The 21,324-nt window shown below is 34.3% G+C and overlaps 1 long non-coding RNA gene across 1 annotated transcript in view; it reads right to left on the minus strand.

Annotated features, from left to right (window-relative positions):
• Positions 1-9,171: 9,171 nt before the first annotated feature.
• The window catches only part of LOC109028286 (uncharacterized), a 28,767-nt gene continuing 16,614 nt past the window's right edge, over positions 9,172-21,324 (minus strand). The window contains exon 4 of the long non-coding RNA XR_010130424.1: positions 9,172-12,847. This is a non-coding gene — a long non-coding RNA (uncharacterized lncRNA). The remainder of the gene's footprint in view (positions 12,848-21,324) is intronic.

Here is a 21,324-nt window from a genome sequence, read left to right on the forward strand (position 1 = left end):
CCCACCTTTATGACCCCATTTAGTCTTTATTATTTCATTATAGAACCTGCCTCTAAATACAGTCACATTGGGGGTTAGAGTTTGAACATATAAACTTCAGGGGTTCACAATTTAGTCCATACCACTTTCTCATATCAAATTTTCCTTATGCTTCAAATTTTTATTGCCAGGAAAAGTCCAGTCTTTTTAAGGGCTCAACTGATTTGGGCAAGCCCACTGAGGATAATCTCCCTATCTTAATGTTAACTGATTGGGAACTTCACAGCAGTATTATTCAGACTAGTGTTTGACTGAATAACTGGAAGATGATTTGTTTCATGATGGGATGAGAATCTTGGGGGCCATCTTGGAAGTTGGCCCACCACACTGAGTCAAAGGATAAGGTACATATGGCACTGGTGTGACATTTTAAAGCCAAAAGTAACACTGGACATTCAATGTCACCTCTGCCACTAACTGTGCAAATCGTGTCACTTCTCAGGACTTTAATTTTCCTATCTGAAAAATGAGTCTAACAACTCTGTTTCTGACCTGATATATTACCTTTTTAGGAAGAATCACCTTTAGTGCTGCTTGACAGTTTTTCTTTGTTTAACCCTTCGTCTATACTGTCCTTTATTGTTATGCACTGACAGCAGTAGCAATTTCCTCAAAATTTAAAAAAGAATAACTGCATGAAAGTGAAAACAAATGGAGCTTAATTCTCCCCTTCTAAGAATTCTGCTCATGGTTGTGAGAATTCCCAGGGTACTTTTAGATGGACTCCTGACTTGTAATGTGCCCCTGTAGCTTCTTTAGATGGTAGAAGCTTACATCCATGAGGCTATATTTCAACACTAGATGACAGGCATTTTGGTGAGATTTTAGTATTTTCCAGTGTTACCCTTGTCATTTAATAGGCTCCTTCGAAAGTGCAGAGCACAGCATGGTAGTACAGATCCCCGTGCTGTGAATGTCTGATCTCTTGCCTTCCCATTGACTGACTACTGCATACCTCTTGGGAGATCCTGATGCTTAGTTTCTCATTCTAATTTCTCAGCACCACCTCTGCTTTTCTCTTAATGGCTGCCATCCCCTGCAGCGCTCACCACTACATTGCCAACAGCCTCTCTTGAATTTACACAACACTGACAGTTATTCTGACTGGTCAAAGCAAGAGAAAGGATAATCTGCTTCTATCTTCATTTCTTATCAGCTTGTAGTGATTCCCCATAAAATAAAACTCTTCAGCTTTTCAAACAAATTAGGCTTGCATTATGCATGATGAATTACATTATCTAGTTATATATTACCATAAGTTCTGTTAGAAGTATAGGACTTTTACAAAGTATTTCAATGGGCCATGGAATATAGGAATGGGCACTTATGGAAGACAATTATGTTTGGTATCAATGCAGAGAAAAAATATTCATGATGCTTAACTGGCTCTGTTCCTTGAGATGAGTAATTGACACATCGTAATTATAGTTTACAATAATAATTTCCATCTTATTATTTGCATTATAGTCATAGTTTCATGCAGTGCAGCAGGTGACAATAAAAATGATTTATGCTAACTTCTAATGTGTAGTTACTAGGTATTAGGTAATGGACTAAGCGTTCACATGTGTTATCTCATTCACTCCTCATAAAAGTACAATTAAGTAGGTATTAGTTACCCTATTTTACAGATGAGGAGACTGAGCAGAGAGAACCTGAGTAACCATGTCCAGCTCACAGAAACAACAAGTGACAAAGATAGTATATGAACCCATTCTTTCTGAAACCAGAGACAGTGCTCTGTTGGAATATGTGAAATATTCTAATTTTAATAGATTTTATTATGTTTTCTTTTAAACATAATGTGGTAGGCTAGACAGAGCAAAGGTTTTGAATCTACACAGAAGGAAATTCAAATTTCATTTCAGTCACTTACTAGTTCTGTCTTCTTTCCAAAGTAGTTACTCTTTACCTCTCAGATTCCTTATCTCTCAATGAGAAAATAAAGCATTCCACAGCAGGTGTTTTCTTTTCACTCCACATGGCATATGTAATCATTAAGAGTATCTATCTGGATCTCTGTGTTGAGATGGATATTCTTGCCATTTCAGTGGGAAACTCTTGTGACAGATTAGTAATGTTCACAATGGATACTTAATTGGAGGCTACATATTTGCTAACCCTAGGCTAGTGTATAGTAGAACCTGAGATGTAAAAAATACAGGCTTTTTCTCCTATCATCAGGTTTTTAAATTCCATGAGTATATTTAGAATGCAATTAGAGATTTAAGCTTGTTCATTTGTCAAGCATTGAATTAACTGCTATGTGAACTTTAAGATAAAATATAACCACTGGGTTCTAAGAGTTTATGTTTAAGTCTGATTTCAGGATAGAAGAAGAGAGAAGAAAGGAAGGTAACAGCTAACTTTGGGGAATCATATCACAAAAAATGCAAAAATTCCTAATCTGTTATTTTGTTTCAAAGTAAACATTTGGACCACAAGTCTAGAACATTCATGGAAATTAATAGACGAAATTTGAGGTAATCAGCAGCAAATCTGACAGGTGTGATCTAATTTGCTTTAGCCCCAAATTCTTACCACATGGAAATTCTTACCTCCTTCCATTTGATTTCCTCAGCTGTCTGTCCTGTCCCAAACTTTTGGCCCAGTATGCTTGTCCTGGAAGGAACATCAGACGAAAACAAAACCGAAATACAGATTTGTAGGGGATTTAATTTGTCTCCAGGTTCAGACTGGTTCTAAAATATGCCTCATGTCTGCTGCTCTTAATGACTGGGCATCTTCTGTGCTCTGGTCGGCCTGTGTGCAGCTACAAATGTCCTGAGAAAACAGCTGAAAATAATGAACATGCGAGGCCCTCTCCAGAGGCATCTTCACATCTTTGGGATCTCTACCCAGTGTACCCAAGAACAACCCTGCTGTGTTTGCACTCTCCCCACCCTGGTGTGGTGAATCAGTTCAGCTGCATTTCCTCAGATGTCACTTTTTCAGATGATATTATACTTTATGTTCGTAGGGTAAATTGAGCAGGTCACATTATAGACCTCAAACATATTAGAAGAGCAGAGTAGTATCTTTTCTTCTGATTAGTGTTTCTCTTCAACAGCTGTTTGGGTCACTTGATAGCCTTGAACATGAATAGTGGGCAGAACCTGGCCAGACGTACATAGGAAGATGAGTTATCATTCACCAGCTCTGGGAGGGTCAGAAAATTATCCCCTATTAGAACTACCAGTTTTAGCTCCTCACCTAGGAGCTTGATGAAATAAGTTGGCTCTGAAGACAGGGAATGTATGCACTTAGGTGTACATGTTTGAGTGTTTCATACGTTCTGTACCTAGCACATCCCACTTTGTGTTTGGGTATCTTTCTTCTCTAAAGCTTAACATATTTTATTATAGTTAAATGTTCAGTTAGAGAATAATGATTATGACCCTGACTTTAAGCTTCACTAATTATGAAAACAGAGATGCTGAATCATTTATAGCATTTCAAACATTGGAAATGATTACATTCATATTTCAAAAGAATATGTCCTATTAATGCATTCATTTTTTTCAGAAGAATGCTGAATATCTTTTAAAGATTCTGTGTTTTCGTTATCATGCCTAAATAATGCCACATGCCCCTTCAAAGTCTTGAAGAATAAGGTTGTTGACAGAATTCAGTTTCAGGTGATTCTAAGATGGACGTCTCAGTTTCTTTGCTGATTATTCTCAGCTTCTTGGGCCTGCTCACATTTCCTGGCTTATGCCACCCTTCAAAGTCCACAAGAGCAGGTAGAGTCCTTGTCTCACTTTGAATCTCTCTGACTTTCCCTTCTACCACGTATCTTCTAAGCCTTCCCCTTCTGCATTTCACTGTCTCTTCAGCCTTCCTTTTGCTTTTAAGAGCATCATCAGAAAATTCATGTTAACTTTTCCTATTTAAAGGTCAGTTGATTCATAATCTTAACCTCATCTGCAAAGTTCCTTCAGAGCAGTACCTAGCATAGTCTTTGATTAAATAACTAGGGGATGAGAATCTTGTAGGAACATCAAAATTATGCCTCTCACACTGCCTATATTCTCCAGAAAAATTTTGAAGTTTTGTTTTGAGACAATTGTTTGACCCATATCATACCAAAATAGATGTAATAGTAAGTGATTTGTAATATTTTTCATTGTTGCTTTTCAATAATCAGCAAGCATTTTAGAGGCACTCTTTTGTTTACATAAAACAAGTATGCTAATAAATGGAATTGTCAAAATAACCTCATTCTAGTTTATCTAGTTCTCAATAATAGTAATGAATGACAGTGAGTCAGTTTTCAAAGAATTAAAATATAATGAATGAGTAATAAGAATAATTTCCTGTGAAGTGATGTCAGACTCAGCCTGGGTCTTATTATTTTGTTCCCAAAGGTTATAAAGAGGAATTTTCTCTGAATTGGAAGGAAGAATGTTTAGAGAATGAAGGAAATGTATTTTCATATACTCACTATATAAGATATTTGGCAAATTCTCACAGATAGTCCTGATTTTACATATGTTATGTGATAACTACTTCCTGAAGGGGCCAGAAGTTAGAAGAGTCATTTTTCAAATCCTGCTGAAAATGTTCTGAAAGTGTTCAAAATATAGTATATTTTGTCTTATGAGTGGTCAAGAGTATATGCTTGGTGACTCACATCCTGATTTGTCTTTTCTCTTAACTTATTTTTGAGAGTAGGTAGAGATATTGGCAGTGGTGATGGTGATAATTAAGGCAATGACACTGAAGGAAGAACAAGGAGGATACCCAAGATATGTGTGTGTGTGCACGCGCGCGTGTGCATGCACCCATGTGTGTGCGTAATGGAATATTAGAAATAGAAATTGGGAAATATTTTGGATAAACCACACAATTATAAAACAAAAGTTGTTAATTAGCGTTGTATGGTTACTTATTGATAATGTTTCAAATGAGTGCTTGAGTTTTCTACATTTATATGTTAATTTACTTATAAAATAATCTTATGTATTTTGTGAGTTATAAAACAACAATACCAGCTCTTGTGGCAAGAAAACAAAAGACATGGTTAGTTACCATTCAAGTATATTGTTACCTCTGTAAATATTTTTTCCTTTAAAATTTGATAATAAAATGTATAACAAGAATAGGTTTAATGTGTCTATAAAATGTATTACTCTTAAGATTTATAATATTTGCATAGGTATTGAGAAAAGATCCTTCACATCTACCAGTCTATAGAAATAATTTAAATAATTGAAACTTAGATTGTAACTTTCCTTAGTTACACAGAAAATAACCTTTGTGTGTGTATGCATATGCGTTTGTGTGTGTGTGTCAGTGAATCTGATATTTGAAATCAATATTTATATTCAATATTTAAAATAAGTTATTGAATGTCTAAAATGTACTTAGCACATAGGTAGAGGATGTAATTTTGAAACAGGAAGACATAATCCCTGACCCTTGATAATTAAAATTTAACTGGGTAAAAACATTGTTTAAAGTCAAAGAACCGAGATAAGGACCTGCATGTAAAAACTTATTAAATGGGTATCAGACTTACTAGTCTAAATTTTAGAAACAAAGTCAAAAATGATGTAATATAACTTTAAAATATTTCCCCCTTCATTCTTACTATGTTGCTTTTAGTTTTTCCTTAAACATAAGAAAATATTTGAAAATTATTTGCAGGTACTTGTTTGTAGAGAGAAAATACACACACAGTAAATCAGTTTGACTTTACAGATGACTTTCAATTATTTTAACCAAGGCAGTTATTTCAATTGACTTTTGAGCAAACATGAAATGATCATGAAACCCAACAATGGCCATTAGGCATTACTGAAAGTTTCATTTGGCATTTGTATGTAATAAAGGGAATACAGAAGCCACTGACTCATTACATTTAATTTAAATGTCTTTCCAATTCTGTGTTTTATATGCTTATCCAGTTTCTGTTATGAATGGAACTTCTAATGGAAATAGTGTGAATTAGTACAGAGGCTGAGATTGAGTTAGCATCACAGAATCTTCCACGGATGAGATTTTTAAGGAAGTAAGAATATGTGATGCAAAGAGCTTAAATAATATCACTGGCAGCTTCCACAGTGAAATTTCCAAAATGGGTTCAATTTATTTTTACAAACCTTAACGTCATCAAAATAAAACAGCCAATGCTTAGAAATGGTTGAGGGGCAGTCGAAAAGATCAGAGTAAATATATAAGGATAGCTGTTTGTCTTTTCATGAAGTGTGGTCTATATTATTTCCCATAGAATTGCAAATTACAGAATTATTAATTCAAGAGTAGCAAAAACCAATAGTTCTACTGAAAATTTTTATCCCCTCCCTTGGATTAACACTAAGTCTACATTTCCCAGTCTACCTTGCTGTTAGATGAGGCCATATATGTGAGTTCTTACTAATGAGTCTTTGTGCTAGTAATATGAAACTTTACCTGTTTGGACCATAAAGTACTGTGACACAATCTCCCTCATACTTTTTCTGTGCCACATAGTTACAGATGGAGATGAGGCCAAGGAGATAGCACAACCAGATATGGAAGGAACCTAGATCCCGGGATTACTTCAGGGAGGAAGTCCATTCTACTGAATAAGACACATACAAGATTGTGACATGAGCAAATGTTCAATAACTTTTATTTTGCTAAACCACTCAACTTTTAGAAGCTATTTATCATCAACACAATGTTATCATATAGGTTGATCTTCTCTCAATCCAGAAAAAAATCAATTTCTGAAGGTTAATATTTACTATTATTTTCATTACTTTCTGAGACTAGGAACACACAATAACACAAGATCAGTAATTTAAAAAATCTGTAAGTAGAGAGAAACTATTTTTATATCTTTAAACTTAGTTTTGTCTCTTGTAATGTTCACACTGTTACAAAGTAAAGAATGAATACAAGTTGCTCTGCTGAATTCAAAGTGATGCTTTTTTTCTTACGTTTTCTGCCCCTTTTTCCAAGAAGAATGATGTTTAACATTCTTCTCACCAATTAATATATTTTGAGCAAACCTTCTGTTAAATTCGAGAAGCATAGAGTAATCAAGACAGGTATGGCCGTACCCTCATGAGATTTTCAGTCCTAGAGAAGATAGATAATTAAAACAAGTAGGTACCAGTTGCTCTATATGGCTACTGTGAAAAGAATGGATAGATTTCTAAAACGCACCTGCTTTCATCACCACAGTAAAATCATAGATTACACAGACTATAAAGTAATGAGTATTACCTAATCAACTACTCCGATTCATATGTGAAAGAACTGAGGTGTAATGAAGGTATTGGTTACCCTATATTCACTCATATCATTAGTCTTTCATTGAAAAATATAAGCATTAAAATCACACTGCCAACTTACATTAATTATAAAACTTTGATACCATTGAACTGAAGCATTGTTTTTTTACAAACTCTGTTTATAAACATCAAGAATTGCTGAGTTCCTTAGTGATACCAAAATTACATTAATGACTTGATTATCACGTTTTGAATTATCAAGTGTCTAGGATTTGACTCTGAACTGTTTAGAATTGATTGAGTATTCAGGAAATTTTATAGTCTTTTGTTAATCACTAAAATTTTAGAGTCAGGCCATTATAAATCCAAGTTCTAAAGCTCTGGCATTAATTGATCTTGTTATGTTGGTCAGTATATCTATCATGTGTATGACTTATTTTGGTTTGTTATTAATTCATGGGTATATAAATTATATCTGGTAAGAAAGATATAGATTAAAATAAGAGAACACCCTTTAAAATTCAGCGCAAAAAGAGCAAGCTTATTTAGCTCTCAGAACAGGAAGGCGAGAGGCGACAGACTGCTGGTATCTGAACAGCCATATGCTGATGTCATGGTCAATGTTACCACGACTACCTTCCCACCTCCATGGTTTTTACCTTATTGTCTCTAAATGGCTGTGTTATCTCTTGATATTATTTCTGCCTTCTGCCTCATTTATCTTTTCTTTTAAGAAGGGGTGCTCTCTTTGTGGAATTCCACATACCATAGTTTGGCCAGAAGTTTTTCACCTCCTTCCCTATAGCTTTACGAACAATGTGAGGTTTAAACACGGTCATTTCAAATGAAATCTCAGTTCTGTTAGTCATAAAAAAAAAAAGCAAACAGAGAAATGAATATTAGAAGGACCAATAATGTCTGGCAGATCAAGTCACTTGCCTTATGGGCCAATACGAGAATTAAATTAAATCATGGAAGCAAAGCCCTTACCAAAGTGCCCTGAACAGAGTAAGCCCTCAGTACAGTGAGCTATGATTATCCATTCACTACCATTTAGTGTGCCAAAATGAAATATTAATATAAACTATGATACAGATAAATGTTTCTGGATATATCCTGGAGCACATGGTAGGAATATAATTCTCCTTCCTCCTGAAATATGATCAATGAAATATGAGCAGAAGTGACATGTGTTACTTCTATGTGGAAGCTTTAAAAGTCAACATACAACACACCATGTTCTCATTTCCTTCTTGGCAGAGTGGCAACATTGTAGATGTGGATGGTATGTGAGGCTGTGTCATGAAGAGAAGGTAATATGAAGCTGAAACCTCAGCTGCCCAGCCAAGACAGATCTGGAGCATGAGAGGGAAATAAAACTTACAGCTTTAAGCCATAGCCCAGCCTATTCTGATTCACACATATATTTCATTAAATTCTTTTACTAAAGAGGACTAGCTCTTACTGTGGCCCTTCATAAGTGAGTTTATAGTCAGAGGTGAATGATCTGCCTAAAGTCACACAACTAGCAAGCAGTAGAATCCAGGTTCGCACCCTGTTCTAATGTTTTTACAAGTAATTCTAGGGAATACTCGTGTTTGGCTTCAGGACACTAAGTGAAATGGAAAAGATAGTGTGTGAATTTTTATTCTGTTTCTTTTTTTCAAGACTCTCATCAGTACTGAACCCAATGTTTCATTTCCTTGCAGATAACTTTATGATAAGAAGGATCTTTAATATCAGGCAGATAAAAATAATGGGAAGTAAGACAGGTTGGGATTTATGATATTTTAGCTCTTTAACCTATCTCTGTGTTTTCTTACCTATGCATTAGGATCCATACTTCTTAATGTGCTTTTCACAAAGTACTTTGAGAATATCATATCAATGATTTATAGTACATAAATGATTCTTTTACATTTATACATTTTATTTTAATTTTAAGTTATGCCCAAGCATTAACCATCAAGTCAAAACAAATTATTATAAGTACAATAAATTATATTTTAAATCATAAAGTTATTTTCCATTAGCATAAAGGAAAAGAAACAAAATAGGAAGATCAGCATTTACTTTATAATAGGCAGAATATATTTTACCTTTTTAGAAAGAGCAGCGAAATTTTCAGGGATTGAATGCCATTACTGCCTTGTGAGTTTAATTTTGTCCACTCATCTGAGGCCTGGAAGTTGTATCAATATTCCGTGCTCAGGAAACTATATGAAGCTAGCTATTGCTAGATCTCAGATTTTGTGTAGAGCAGTTGTTAGTGATGAGATGTGAGAGAAAGACTGACAATCTGAATATTACATGAGAATGGGTTCAATTTTTTCTGTATTAGAGATGCCTAAATATATGATCTACATGGGGTTCCCCTAAACATATTTGTGTTTCAGAAACTTTACTCATGCATCAATATACAAGTCGAATGTTGAGAGGGTAAGAATTAGAATCTGCAGGTCCATCTGCAGATAAAGTCTATTCCAGAATTTTAGATGAGATATACTAAGGAGAGAAGCAGTGGATATGAAGAGAAAGCATAGATTGGAGACATATGTAGGAGATGTAACTGAAATATCTGGGTTATTTTTCATTGGGAATGGAGGGGACAGTGGTTAGGTGACAGGGTTAATGATGTGCTATCTACCCCCACAGGAAGTATGAAAGAGCCCTGTGTTTAGGTGAAAGAAGAATGGCATTATGTTTGTCACGTATTGCACTTGACATTGCTATTGGAAATATACAACAGAAAGTTGATGGTCTGGGTAAATAAGTCTGGACCAGAAATCTACTTAGGAGATTCATTTTTTAAAGGTGGCATTTGATTCCTTGATTTTCTGTGTGGTCACCAGTGGAATGTATAGAATGAGAAGAGAAAATATGGAGAAAACATGTCTCAAGTAACAGAGAGAAAGAGGAGAGACAATGTGGAAGACTCAGACAAGCTTTGGAAATGCCTTCCAGTACAGAGATCCACAGTGTAAATGCCTCCCAGGGAGACCTGTGTGATGGATGCTGAAATGAGATCTGTATAAGTGGCAAAGGGAAATCACAAGTGTTGATGGTAAGAATAGTGTCAGTGCGATGACTGGGCCAGAAACCTGGCAGTGTTGGTTGGAGGAGAGAGGAATGAGAGAATAGGTAATTCTTTCAAGAGAATAGTTTTATAGGAAAAGAACAAAGCAAGTAAATGTTATGTAGTTAGCTATGCAGCTTCAAAAAGCATTATTATTATTATTATTATTATTTTAAATAAGAAATACTTAAAATTGCATATATATATGAAGGAAAGAAACTGGGAGAGAAATGGTCTGAATCACATTAGTATCATAGACACAGCAAGGGCGTGAGGACTTAGAAGGAGATGGGAGCTAAAGCCTGGGTGAAAGGATGTAAAAAAAAAAAAAACCAAAATGCAGGGAGATGGGAAGGTAGAATGAGTATTGAAATAGGTAAGTGTGTTAGCAGGACATTTAAGATAGAAACTATTATTACCTTAATTGATTCTACATATAGAGGCGAAGGAAAAAAAAGTAGTACAAAAACACCAATTCAAAATGGATTATAAACCTAAATTTAAATCTTAAAACTTTAAAAATTCTAGAAGAAAATTTAAGAGAAGAATTTTGACCTTCGGTTAGGCAAAGATTTTTCCAAATGCAATACCAAATGATCCATAAAATAATAAATTGATAAATAGACTTAATTAAAATGAAAAATGTCTATTCTATAAAAGACTCTAGTGAGAGAATAAAAAGACAGACTGAGTATATTTTCAAGTCATTTATTTGATTAAGAACTTGGGTTCAGAATATATTTAAAAACTCCAAAACTCAGTAATAAAAAAACAACTCAAAAAAGAATGCAAAAATGTAAACACTTTACCAAAAAAGATGTACTTTGGTAAATAAGCAATGAAAAGATGATCATCAATACCACTGTCATAATACAATGCAAATTTAAAAAGCACAATAGCATACTGTTATATACCTATTAGAACAATTACATTAAAAAAGACGGACCATATTAGTTTTAGGCAAAGATACGGAGCAACTGGAGCTCTCAAAGACTGCTGGTGGGAATGTAAAATGGTACAATTTTGGAAAATAGTTTAGCAGTTTGTTAAAGAGCTTAACATACTCCTATCATATGACCCAGCCATTCCAACCTTGGATATTTACCCAAGATCAAAGAAAGCACATATCCATAAAAGACTTGTAAATAAATGTCCATAGAAGCTTGATTTGTAACAGTTCAACCAGAAAACAACCTAAATGTCCAGCAACAAATAAATGGATGAATAAACTGTGGTATATCCATTCAACAAAATATTAATAATAAAAAGGAATGAATTATTGATACAACCCAACATGGATGGATCTCAAATAACTTATACTGAATGAAATAAGCCAGACCAAAAGAGTACATTTATATAAAATTCCAGAAAATACAATCTAATCTATAGTGACAGAAGGCTAGTCAGTGGTTGCCTGGTATGATAGTTTGCTAGGGCTGCTCTAAGAAAGTACCACAGACTGATGGTTTAAACAACAGATATTTTCTCTCAGTTTCAGAGGCTAGAAGTCTGAAATCAGGTGTTGGCTGGTTGATTTCATTCTGAGATTTCTTTCGTTAGCTTGCAGATGGCTGCCTTCTCTCTTTGTACCTCACGCGGTCTCCTCTATGTGTAAATATACCCTGGTATCTCTTTGTGTGTCTTAATTTTCTTTTCTTATAGGAACACCAGTCAGATCAGATTAGGGTTCATCCTAACAGCCTTGTTGTAGCTTAGTCACTTCTTTGAAGGCCTGTCTCCAAACACAGTCATGTTTTGAGGTGCTAGGGATTAGGACTTCAACATATAAAATGGGAGGGGAGGGGATGGGCAGTGCACAATTTAGCCCATACCACCTAGTGATGGCAGGTAGGAAGAGGGATTACATAGGGACAGAAGAAAATTTAGGGGACTGATGGAGATGTTGATTTTCTTGGTTGTAGATGATAAATTCCTATGGGCATAGATATGCCAAAAATATTCAAATTGTACATATTAAATGCATGCAGTTTTTTAATGTGTAAATTCTATCTCAATAAAGCTGTCAAAACATGTTAGAAGAGCTGTGGATTGAGTTCTTATAAAATCGCTGCAATAGGACAACTATAAATCATATCAATACCATTTTAGAGTAACAGGATATATTTCAAGCCACATTCCAGATAACAGCTGTTTTTCGTAACTTTTGTGGACAAATGTTTGCTAGTGGAAAATATAAAAATCCTCTTCTGTAATTAGAGATCTCATAATCTGATTGTGAAGACATTGCATGATGTATATAAAAGAGAAATGAGCTATTTTGTTATAATTGGTTCAAAATACTTATTTTTTGTCCAATCAGTAAAACCAATCCCTAGAGCAATTTTCAGAAGAGACACATTCATAGGACAGGGCTCTGGCACCCACGGCTCCGAGGTATAATGTCCAAACATGCAGGAAACCTCATTTAAATTTGAATTAAATTCCAAAAACATATACAGCTTCCTAAAGCAGCTCACTCAGTCCAGTCTGGGGATATGTCAAATTTTCACTGCAATGAAAGACAAAAGGCAAGAATTAGTGAAAATAGCTTACCAAAATGTTCCAAACAAGGCTGAAGTGTTACTAAATTGTACTATAGAAAATTTTCTGAATGTCATTACTAGGTTGACATGGTCCCAACTCAACAGATCACACAATTAAAAAGTATTGCTTAGTAATCTGTTGGGCAATTGTTTGCGGGGTCAACAGCAAAATGGAAGACTATTACTGAGGAAACTGATATTTTTTTCTTGACAATTTTGGTACAAAAATAAATAAAAGTTAAGGGAGGGGCAGGGAACATCCAATGCTAGATAACACACTTATTTATCAGATTATTTAAGAAAGGGAACAGGGTTTGTTTTCCATTCTTTTCTCCATATTAATTTAGTCTACCATTCTTCTCCATGTTAGTTAGTAGATGGTGTGTGTAGCTGACACTAGATGGTATTGCGCTCTTTCAATTCAACTTGCTTCCTGCGTGAGAAGCAATCTCTGTGTGTAATTGTGCCACAGATGTATTCAGTGTGAGATCAGCACCTCCTAGAAAAAAATAGTACTTTGTTTATTAAATATGGTTTAAGAAAATGTAAGAGTAGCCTCTTTTCTAGTTTTAAACATAAATGAATATTTTTGTGATGCTCCTGGCATGTGGCCTCAAATATTAATATTTGTATGTTCTAATGAAATGCTATTCAGAACATAGGAAAGAACAAATCTAATAGAGAAAATTAGAGAAAGAATTGTGCTGTCTGTTGATGCTATATTTAAAATGCTGCAGCAGCAAGTTCGTCTTTTTTTGAAAAGCTATACCATGGAAAGACCAATTGTCTGTTTATGTGTTTTTCTTTTTAAACTTCAGTGGGCTTTTCAAATCACAATTTTGTTTTGCATAATGAATATCTAGCATTTTAAGTATAATGCTAAAATTTGAATACAAGATTGGCCGAATAGTTTTATTACTGACAAGAATATTGTTAATGATAACATTTTGCAACCATATTATACCAGGAAATTAGTAGCACCAAAAAGATTAATCTCTAGCCTGGATATCTGGTGCACAAGTTCCCTTGATCTGAAAAACTTGTCTCTTTCATTTCCACCTCAGAAAACGCCCATATTTCAAGGTACTGCTTATTGTGACTTTCTCAATAAACCCATCCACATCTTCTGGTTTAAGTGAATCTCATGTGCTCCCATTGTGCAAAATACATTTCTCACAGCACTTAGGGTAGCTTGCTATGTGATAATTATATTCATAAACATGTATCTCCTCTATAAACATACAAATATTTTAGAATTAAGGGCAATATCTTGCTCATTTTGATTCAGTGTTCCTAATGTGGGGTAAAGAGTAATTCACTAATAAATATTTGTAAATTGCCTTTTTAAATTAAAAAGATATACAGAAATCTTGAATCAACCTCATATTTACTACTTATGATTAAATAACTTGATAGTATAAAAATTATTCTTCATTCTATATTCACAGATAAGCATTTCTTTATGATGAAAGATCTGAGGTTTATTTCCATACTCTTCAATATATTCAAATTGTAACCTCTCAGAGGTCAGGATTATCTTGACTCTGTTTGAAAATCCTATATATTTTCACATTAAAATGTTTTATTTCATTCTGAACCGGCCTCTTTCAAAAGCAATTTTAAATGCCCATTTCGAAGTGTTGCTAAGACAACTTATAGGAGATACAGTTAGGGAGCTAATTAAGCTCTGGGTATAAATTAGTTCAGGCAGCTAAAGTCTGAAAGGAAAAGGGAGAACAGGTCTACCATTTCTAAAGGTACATAGTGGAGACAATTGCCCTTTTTGATAAAATGTTTTAGGGGAATCAGTTTCAGGAAGATGAGGCTAATTCCATAGCCAGCTGCTATGATAACCAAAAGTATTGAAATGTTAGGACAACTAGATGTTTTGAGTTAAGATTCCAGGAATACCTAATATTAATGTAAATTAAACACAAGTCACCAAAGTTTGCTGTAAAGGACCAGAGAGTAAATATTTTCGGATTTGTAGGCCATATGGTTTTGGTTACACTACTCAAATATGTCACTATTGCAAAATAGCCATAGATACTAATAATTTAATAAGGTGTCCAGAACTGGCCCTTGGGCTATAGCTTGGTGACCTTGTTTAATAAAGTACAAATGAAGGAAAAATTGGAAATACTAGAAATACCAAAAGTCATTACAATGACTATAGAGAACCACATTATGAGAGTAAGAGCAGAGGTAGCCAAAAACTTGACTTAGAAAGAAGCACTAAACTGTCACAAATTGTGGTTAGGCAGCAAAGAAAAGTAATGAAGGAGTACAGAGTCCAATTATTGAGTAATTAATTGAACATAATCTAAGTATAGTTGTAGAATAATATCGAAGAAAAATTTGTATCTTAGATTACAAAGAGTTGGACACTTGTGATCTCTTGTAGATGTGACAACTGTAAAAAGGACTTAGTGTATTGACCTGTGGACTGGGGAGGAACTGAGAACAGTTGCTTAAAAGTTAAAATAATTGTAGTGGCTTTTTGTTCCTTTTTATGACTTTCCTTATGACATAGAAAGCTGAAAAGAATACATTAAAAAATAAAATAATCTTAGTCCCTCTGAGATGGTAATTTTGTTTTCTTAATCATATAAGTGGTTATTTTATTCTGGGAAGATAAAGGTTTGAGTATAGAGCTGATAAGATAAAGTAAATATTAATTTTACTTAAGTTCAGCATAATCTGTGTATTTTTAATTAGATGTTTATTTTTGAGAAAATTCAGCATTTTAGTCTTGAAAGTTTAATTTGAAATGTGTAATTGATATTAAACTTATGGGCCAGGCATGGTAGTTCACACCTGTAATCTCAGCACTTTGGGAGGCCGAGGTTGGTGGATCACTGGAGGTCAGGAGTTTGAGACCAGCCTGGCCAACATGGTGAAACCCCGTCTCTACTAAAAATTCAAAAATTAGCCAGGGATGGTGGTGCATGCCTATAATCCCAGCTACTTGGGAGGCTGAGGCAGGAGAATTGCTTGAACCCAGGAGGCACAGGTTGCAGTAAGCCGAGATTGTGCCACTGCACTCCAACCTGGGTGACAGAGCGAGACTCTGTCTCAAAAAAAACTTATGATTTTAAGTTAGACAATATAAGGAAAACCTGACTAAATGTATTCATTGTTTACATTTTCAAAATAAGTTGATTTACCATAAGTTTAATTTATTAGATTTATATAATTTGATTAAGGGTTAATATTTTGCTTCTTTGGGTTATATTCTGTCAAGCTTTCAAACTGCTTAAAAATAAAAACAAATATTTTAAATATAAAATTGAAGTTTAAAATATTTAAGAAACAACCCAATTTTATGAATGGAGTTAGACATTTAAGGAAATTTAGTCTTTTTAGTTTGAGACGATCCAAATTTTTTCTACAGAATAAGAAAAATCTTATTTTTATATAGAAATAGGTAAATTTTAAATAATATAATAAGATTTGTAGATTGAAATCTTAAGAAAAATAAGGTTTAGACAGTTCATGACAAAAAAAATTACTATTAATGTTAAACCAGAGGAAGTCTTCAGAGCTGTCATCTTTCCTAAAAACTTACAGTGGCATCTAAGCCCAGTAGAACATTTGAATCAATTTATGGAATACATGTGGTGATGATGATGATACTGATGAGCACTAACACTTGTTGAATCCTTACTTAGTGCTAAGCACATAAGAAATAGGACCTGATTTAATTTTCCCAAAAATATTATGAGGTAGGTATTGCCATTATCTTTACTGTGTAGACAAGAAACAGGCTCGGGGTGTCTAAGTATTTTGGCAAAAGTCACACAACTAGAAGGTGGAAAAATTAGAGGGAATAAAGTGAAACCTTACACAAAGAGCAAATGCCTAAAACCTTTCACATTCTTTCTATAAAACTATCTAGAAAATATTTAAGAAGTGGAATGTGGACTGTGCTTTCAAAAATGAGAGTAAAAGAAACTTTCTTTCCAAACATTCTAAAAGAGAACAGGATTTATAAACCTGAGTTTCAAAAGCAATTAAAAAATTCTTTTGGTAATTGTTGGTTGTTAGAAGGAAGGAAAGTGTCAGTTTAGATGCAGCAAAACACCTCTAATTTCCTGTAGAATTTTACATTTTTCTGATAATACTTTATAAATAGATTTGAAGTGAATTTTCATACATACACACAGAATTCCATATACACTTAGAAGGCATATATGTATGTATATGTGTATGTATGCGGTGTTACGCATGGTGTGTATTATATGGTGTATATGGGTGTACAAACATAATACTGGGAAAACAGTGCAAAATATCTCATAATGGCTTTGCAGAACTGGTTAAAGTTCTACATTTAGTAGCTATGCAGTAACACTATTTATGTTGGCTTAGTGTCAGTGATGCTGTCTTGTTATTCCTTTTGGCATTAATAAAACTCATGTTGGGATATACAGATTAACTGTAGGCAGTTTACCCCAAATACTTTCTGATAAGAAACTAATAATCCAGAATGAATGAACAATTTGTACTGAATATAAGTATCCTACTTCCTCAGAAACTCAATACTCGTGAGAATTATATATGCAAAATTATTTTTAAAGGGAGATTCTAATATGGCATCATAGTGACAAATCATGGCAATCCCTTTCTCTCTTCATTTCACCTTCAACACTACGTACACACAAGCATGCAACTCACAATCCATATGCATATAAATATAAAAATTATAGCTAAATATATATGTGAGTATGTCCTAGTATATTTGTCTTCAACACAGATTTGTAAACCAAACACAAAGGAAATGACACTGTATAGTTTCAGGAATAAAGATGATATATAGCAATTGTTTAGCTCCTGTGAGCTAGGGTAAGAATTTTCAAATCCTCAGTCAGCAAGTGTTTATTGAGTGTTCAGAATTCCCTTACAAATGTGTGAAATAGAACAGTTCAGTAATATCACCTACCCCAATCCTATCACAATATCAAGAGAAAAAGTTATAAAAAATACATGCCTATGTTACATGGATTTTTACTGGGAGTTACTTTTTGTTTCCAAAGACAAGTTATAATTAAAACCTCTTGCAAGTGAGCACACATTATTCATAGTAAGAATAATTCCTGTTAAATAATCTAAAATTTTTGACTATTTTTCTTCAAATAAAGTAAGAATATGTGGAATTAATAGCAAATATTAAAAAATAATCTAGAAAGCATAAATAAACTCTCCATGTGTGCAAATCTATCAAGAGTATTATAAGGTGTGAATAGTTTAGCAATAAGGTTTTTATGCTGGCTTTTCATCATACAGCATTGCTACATATTATTGTAAGTAAACATGACCATAATGAAATAGATAGCATTTCCACAAAGCTAGTTTTTAAATGAAGGTTTTGTGTCTCACAGTATATTTTGTAAATGAGGATAAAAAATTATAAATATCTCCATAGCATAGCATAGAGCATTTATAACAAGAAAAAATTAAAATGGTAATTTCATATATACTGTATGTGTGCTCAAATTTGTTGATGAGGAAACTGGCTAATAAAAGGTTAAATATATACCAGTAAATAAATACAGAATATAGCAGAGAGCTGTAAGCTGAATGTAGGTCTTCAAATTTGAACCCATTGCCCTTTCCACTACCTACCAAAAGATATGTTTATTATAAATAACGACTTAATAGACTGAAATTAATGTACATTTACAGCTCATTACATATATTAATTTAAGCATGAACAAATCACACTAATGAATTGAGCAGGTCTTAGGTCGGTGACTTTCAGGTGTCAATCTTGCCCAATATCTTCATTTTAAAGATGTAAAAACCCATAATAGGCAAGATATTTTCAGTCATAGCCATGATCATCTATTGATAAAAAATCTGTAATGAACATTGATTTATAGGTTCATTAAAACAACATAATTACCATATAAGCATTTTCTTGTTGTGGGGGGAGCTGGGAATGTGGCACAGGTAACTAATATGACCCTATGGCATTTATAATTTCTGCTATACCTCTTTAAACAACCTCTAGCCATAAATACTTCTATGTCAAATCCCTCATAGCCTACCCATTGCATTATGACTCATTGTAATTAAGCTCCAAATTCTTTCACAGGCAGTCAGTGCTTCAATGATTGACTCGTCCCTCCCCACTGTAACCACATCTTGTACAATTTGCCCAAGTATTGACTTGCTCCCACCATGGAAGGCTGCTTGCAGTACTGCCATGGCACTGTGATCATTACCACTTCAGAACTTTAACATTCTTTTTCACCTTAATCTGGAATGTCCTTATTCCACAGATACACTGAGGGAAAAATATTATATTGAAGTATTGAAATTTCAGTTCCTGAAACACAATCTAAATAAAATCTGAACAAAAAGAGTGACCATAATTTTAAGCAATTTGAGGATTTCTGCAACAGACTTTACTGAGATTTTTTCAAGTCTAGAAGCAGGTGCAGGGGCCAGATTAAGACATTTTAAATAATGATTGCACGTTACAAAGCCAAGATATGAAGTACTGACTCTTCTTTAAAGAAAAACTAGGCTATTCAAGGATAGAGAAGGGCTGGGGCCTGGCAGTGGTTGGTGCCTGTGATCCCAGCAGTTTGGGAGGCCAAGATGGGATGATTGCTTGAATGCAGCAGTTCAGGACCAGCTTGGGCAACATAGCGAGGCAGCTTTGTTTTTTTGTTTTTGTTTTTGTTTTTTTTTTTTCCTTTCTCTGTCTCTCTCTCTTTTTTGAAACAGAGTCTCACTCTGTCACCCAGGCTGGAGTGCAGTGGTCCGATCTCAGCTCACTGCAACTTCCGTCCTCCGGGTTCAAGCGATTCTCCTGCCTTAGCCTCCCGAGTATCTGGGATTACAGGCGCCCACCACCACGCCCAGCTAATTTTTGTATTTTTAGTAGAGATGGGGCTTCACCATGTTGGCCAGGCAGCAGCTCTGTTTTACAAATTAAAAAAAAAAAATTAGCCTGGTTGGTACCACATACCTGTAGTCCCAGCTACCAGCTACTTGGGAGACTGAGGTGGGAGGAATGCTTGGGCCTGGGAGGTCAAGGCTGCAGTGAGCCATGATTGCACCACTGCATTACTGCCTGGGTGACAAAGCAAGAGATCCTGTCTCCAGAAAAAGTAAAGATTTTTTTTTTTTAAAGTTATGGAGAGAGGTGCTGGTTAGAACCTTTAAAGAGAATGAAGATTTCCCTTTTAGGTTAGAAGAGACTTGGACATGATTTAGGTTCTTATTGTTACTACAGAAAACTGACTAAAATTATAAATAATTGTATTTATAAATACTTATTATTTTGAAGAAGTGATCCTTTATTTAACCATGTATGAGGAAATAAAACCTTGGCTTTCTCAGTGCTCATGCATAACCCTAGCCTCATGAGACTCTTCACATAATGTGAGTATCAGATGTACAGACTTTGGTAATTGCTCTGATCTGAAAGAATAGTAAAACTCCTCTTAACTCCTAGAAAGGGCCAAATGGTTACAATCTAGACAAAGTCCCTTGGTAAAGCTCTGTCAGAAAGGATGTAGCCTAGAATTTGGAGGCATCTCTAGGTCATATAAGCTGGAGACACATAAGGCTATCTGGATCACAGTAAGATATTTTATTGATATACTGAAAAGCTAGTATAAGGAGTCCCTTTTAGGGGAGCAGAACTCCTTCCCCTTTGTAAGGAGAGAAAGACAATTTTTCCTGTTGACTTACCCATGTATGGGGTGTCAATACCAATGGTACTCACATAGGATACTTGCTCTGGCTCTCATAGCATCATCCTAGGGGTAAGAACTAGAGCAATGGGCAAGCGGGGGTTACACAGTTATTATTTACTGTGAGTCATTTAATAAGAAATCTGTCTCTAACCCAGAACACTTCATATGCAAATACAGGACAAAATTAATGAAGATAAATATTAAAGAACCCAGCAATATGACCCACTACACAAAATCATTCTTTCCCATCAGGCTACATTATCTAATAAATTTAGAGCTGAATATTCATTCAGATTTACTCCGTATTATGGTTTGTTCATAAAAATCCATATAGGTAGGAGGAAAAAATAACTGATTTTATTTTTAGTTTTATCTTTTGAGATTGCACAATGTGATCCTGATATTTTGTAGGAGTACTTTTACTGTTGTTACTTTTCATGACATTATTCACTAGCTAGTTGTAAAATTGCCTCAAATATTTGGAAAAGAAAATGTGTACTCTGGGATTATTTGGCAAAAGGAAAGTTGATACACATAGAGAGGCTGGTAGTAAACAGATGTGTCTATATACTACCAATTGGTGAATCCAGGTGAGAGATATATTTGATTTCGTAGTGCATTTTTGCAACTTTTTGTGTGTTTAATTTTAGAATATTAATTAAATAGACAATCCTTGTTTGATTTTTTAAAAAAATTATTCAATAAATCTCACTTAAACTTCCACTATATTTCAG

The sequence above is a fragment of the Gorilla gorilla genome, chromosome 13 (assembly GCF_029281585.2).
Source record: "Gorilla gorilla gorilla isolate KB3781 chromosome 13, NHGRI_mGorGor1-v2.1_pri, whole genome shotgun sequence".
In the NCBI taxonomy this organism is placed as follows: domain Eukaryota; kingdom Metazoa; phylum Chordata; class Mammalia; order Primates; family Hominidae; genus Gorilla; species Gorilla gorilla.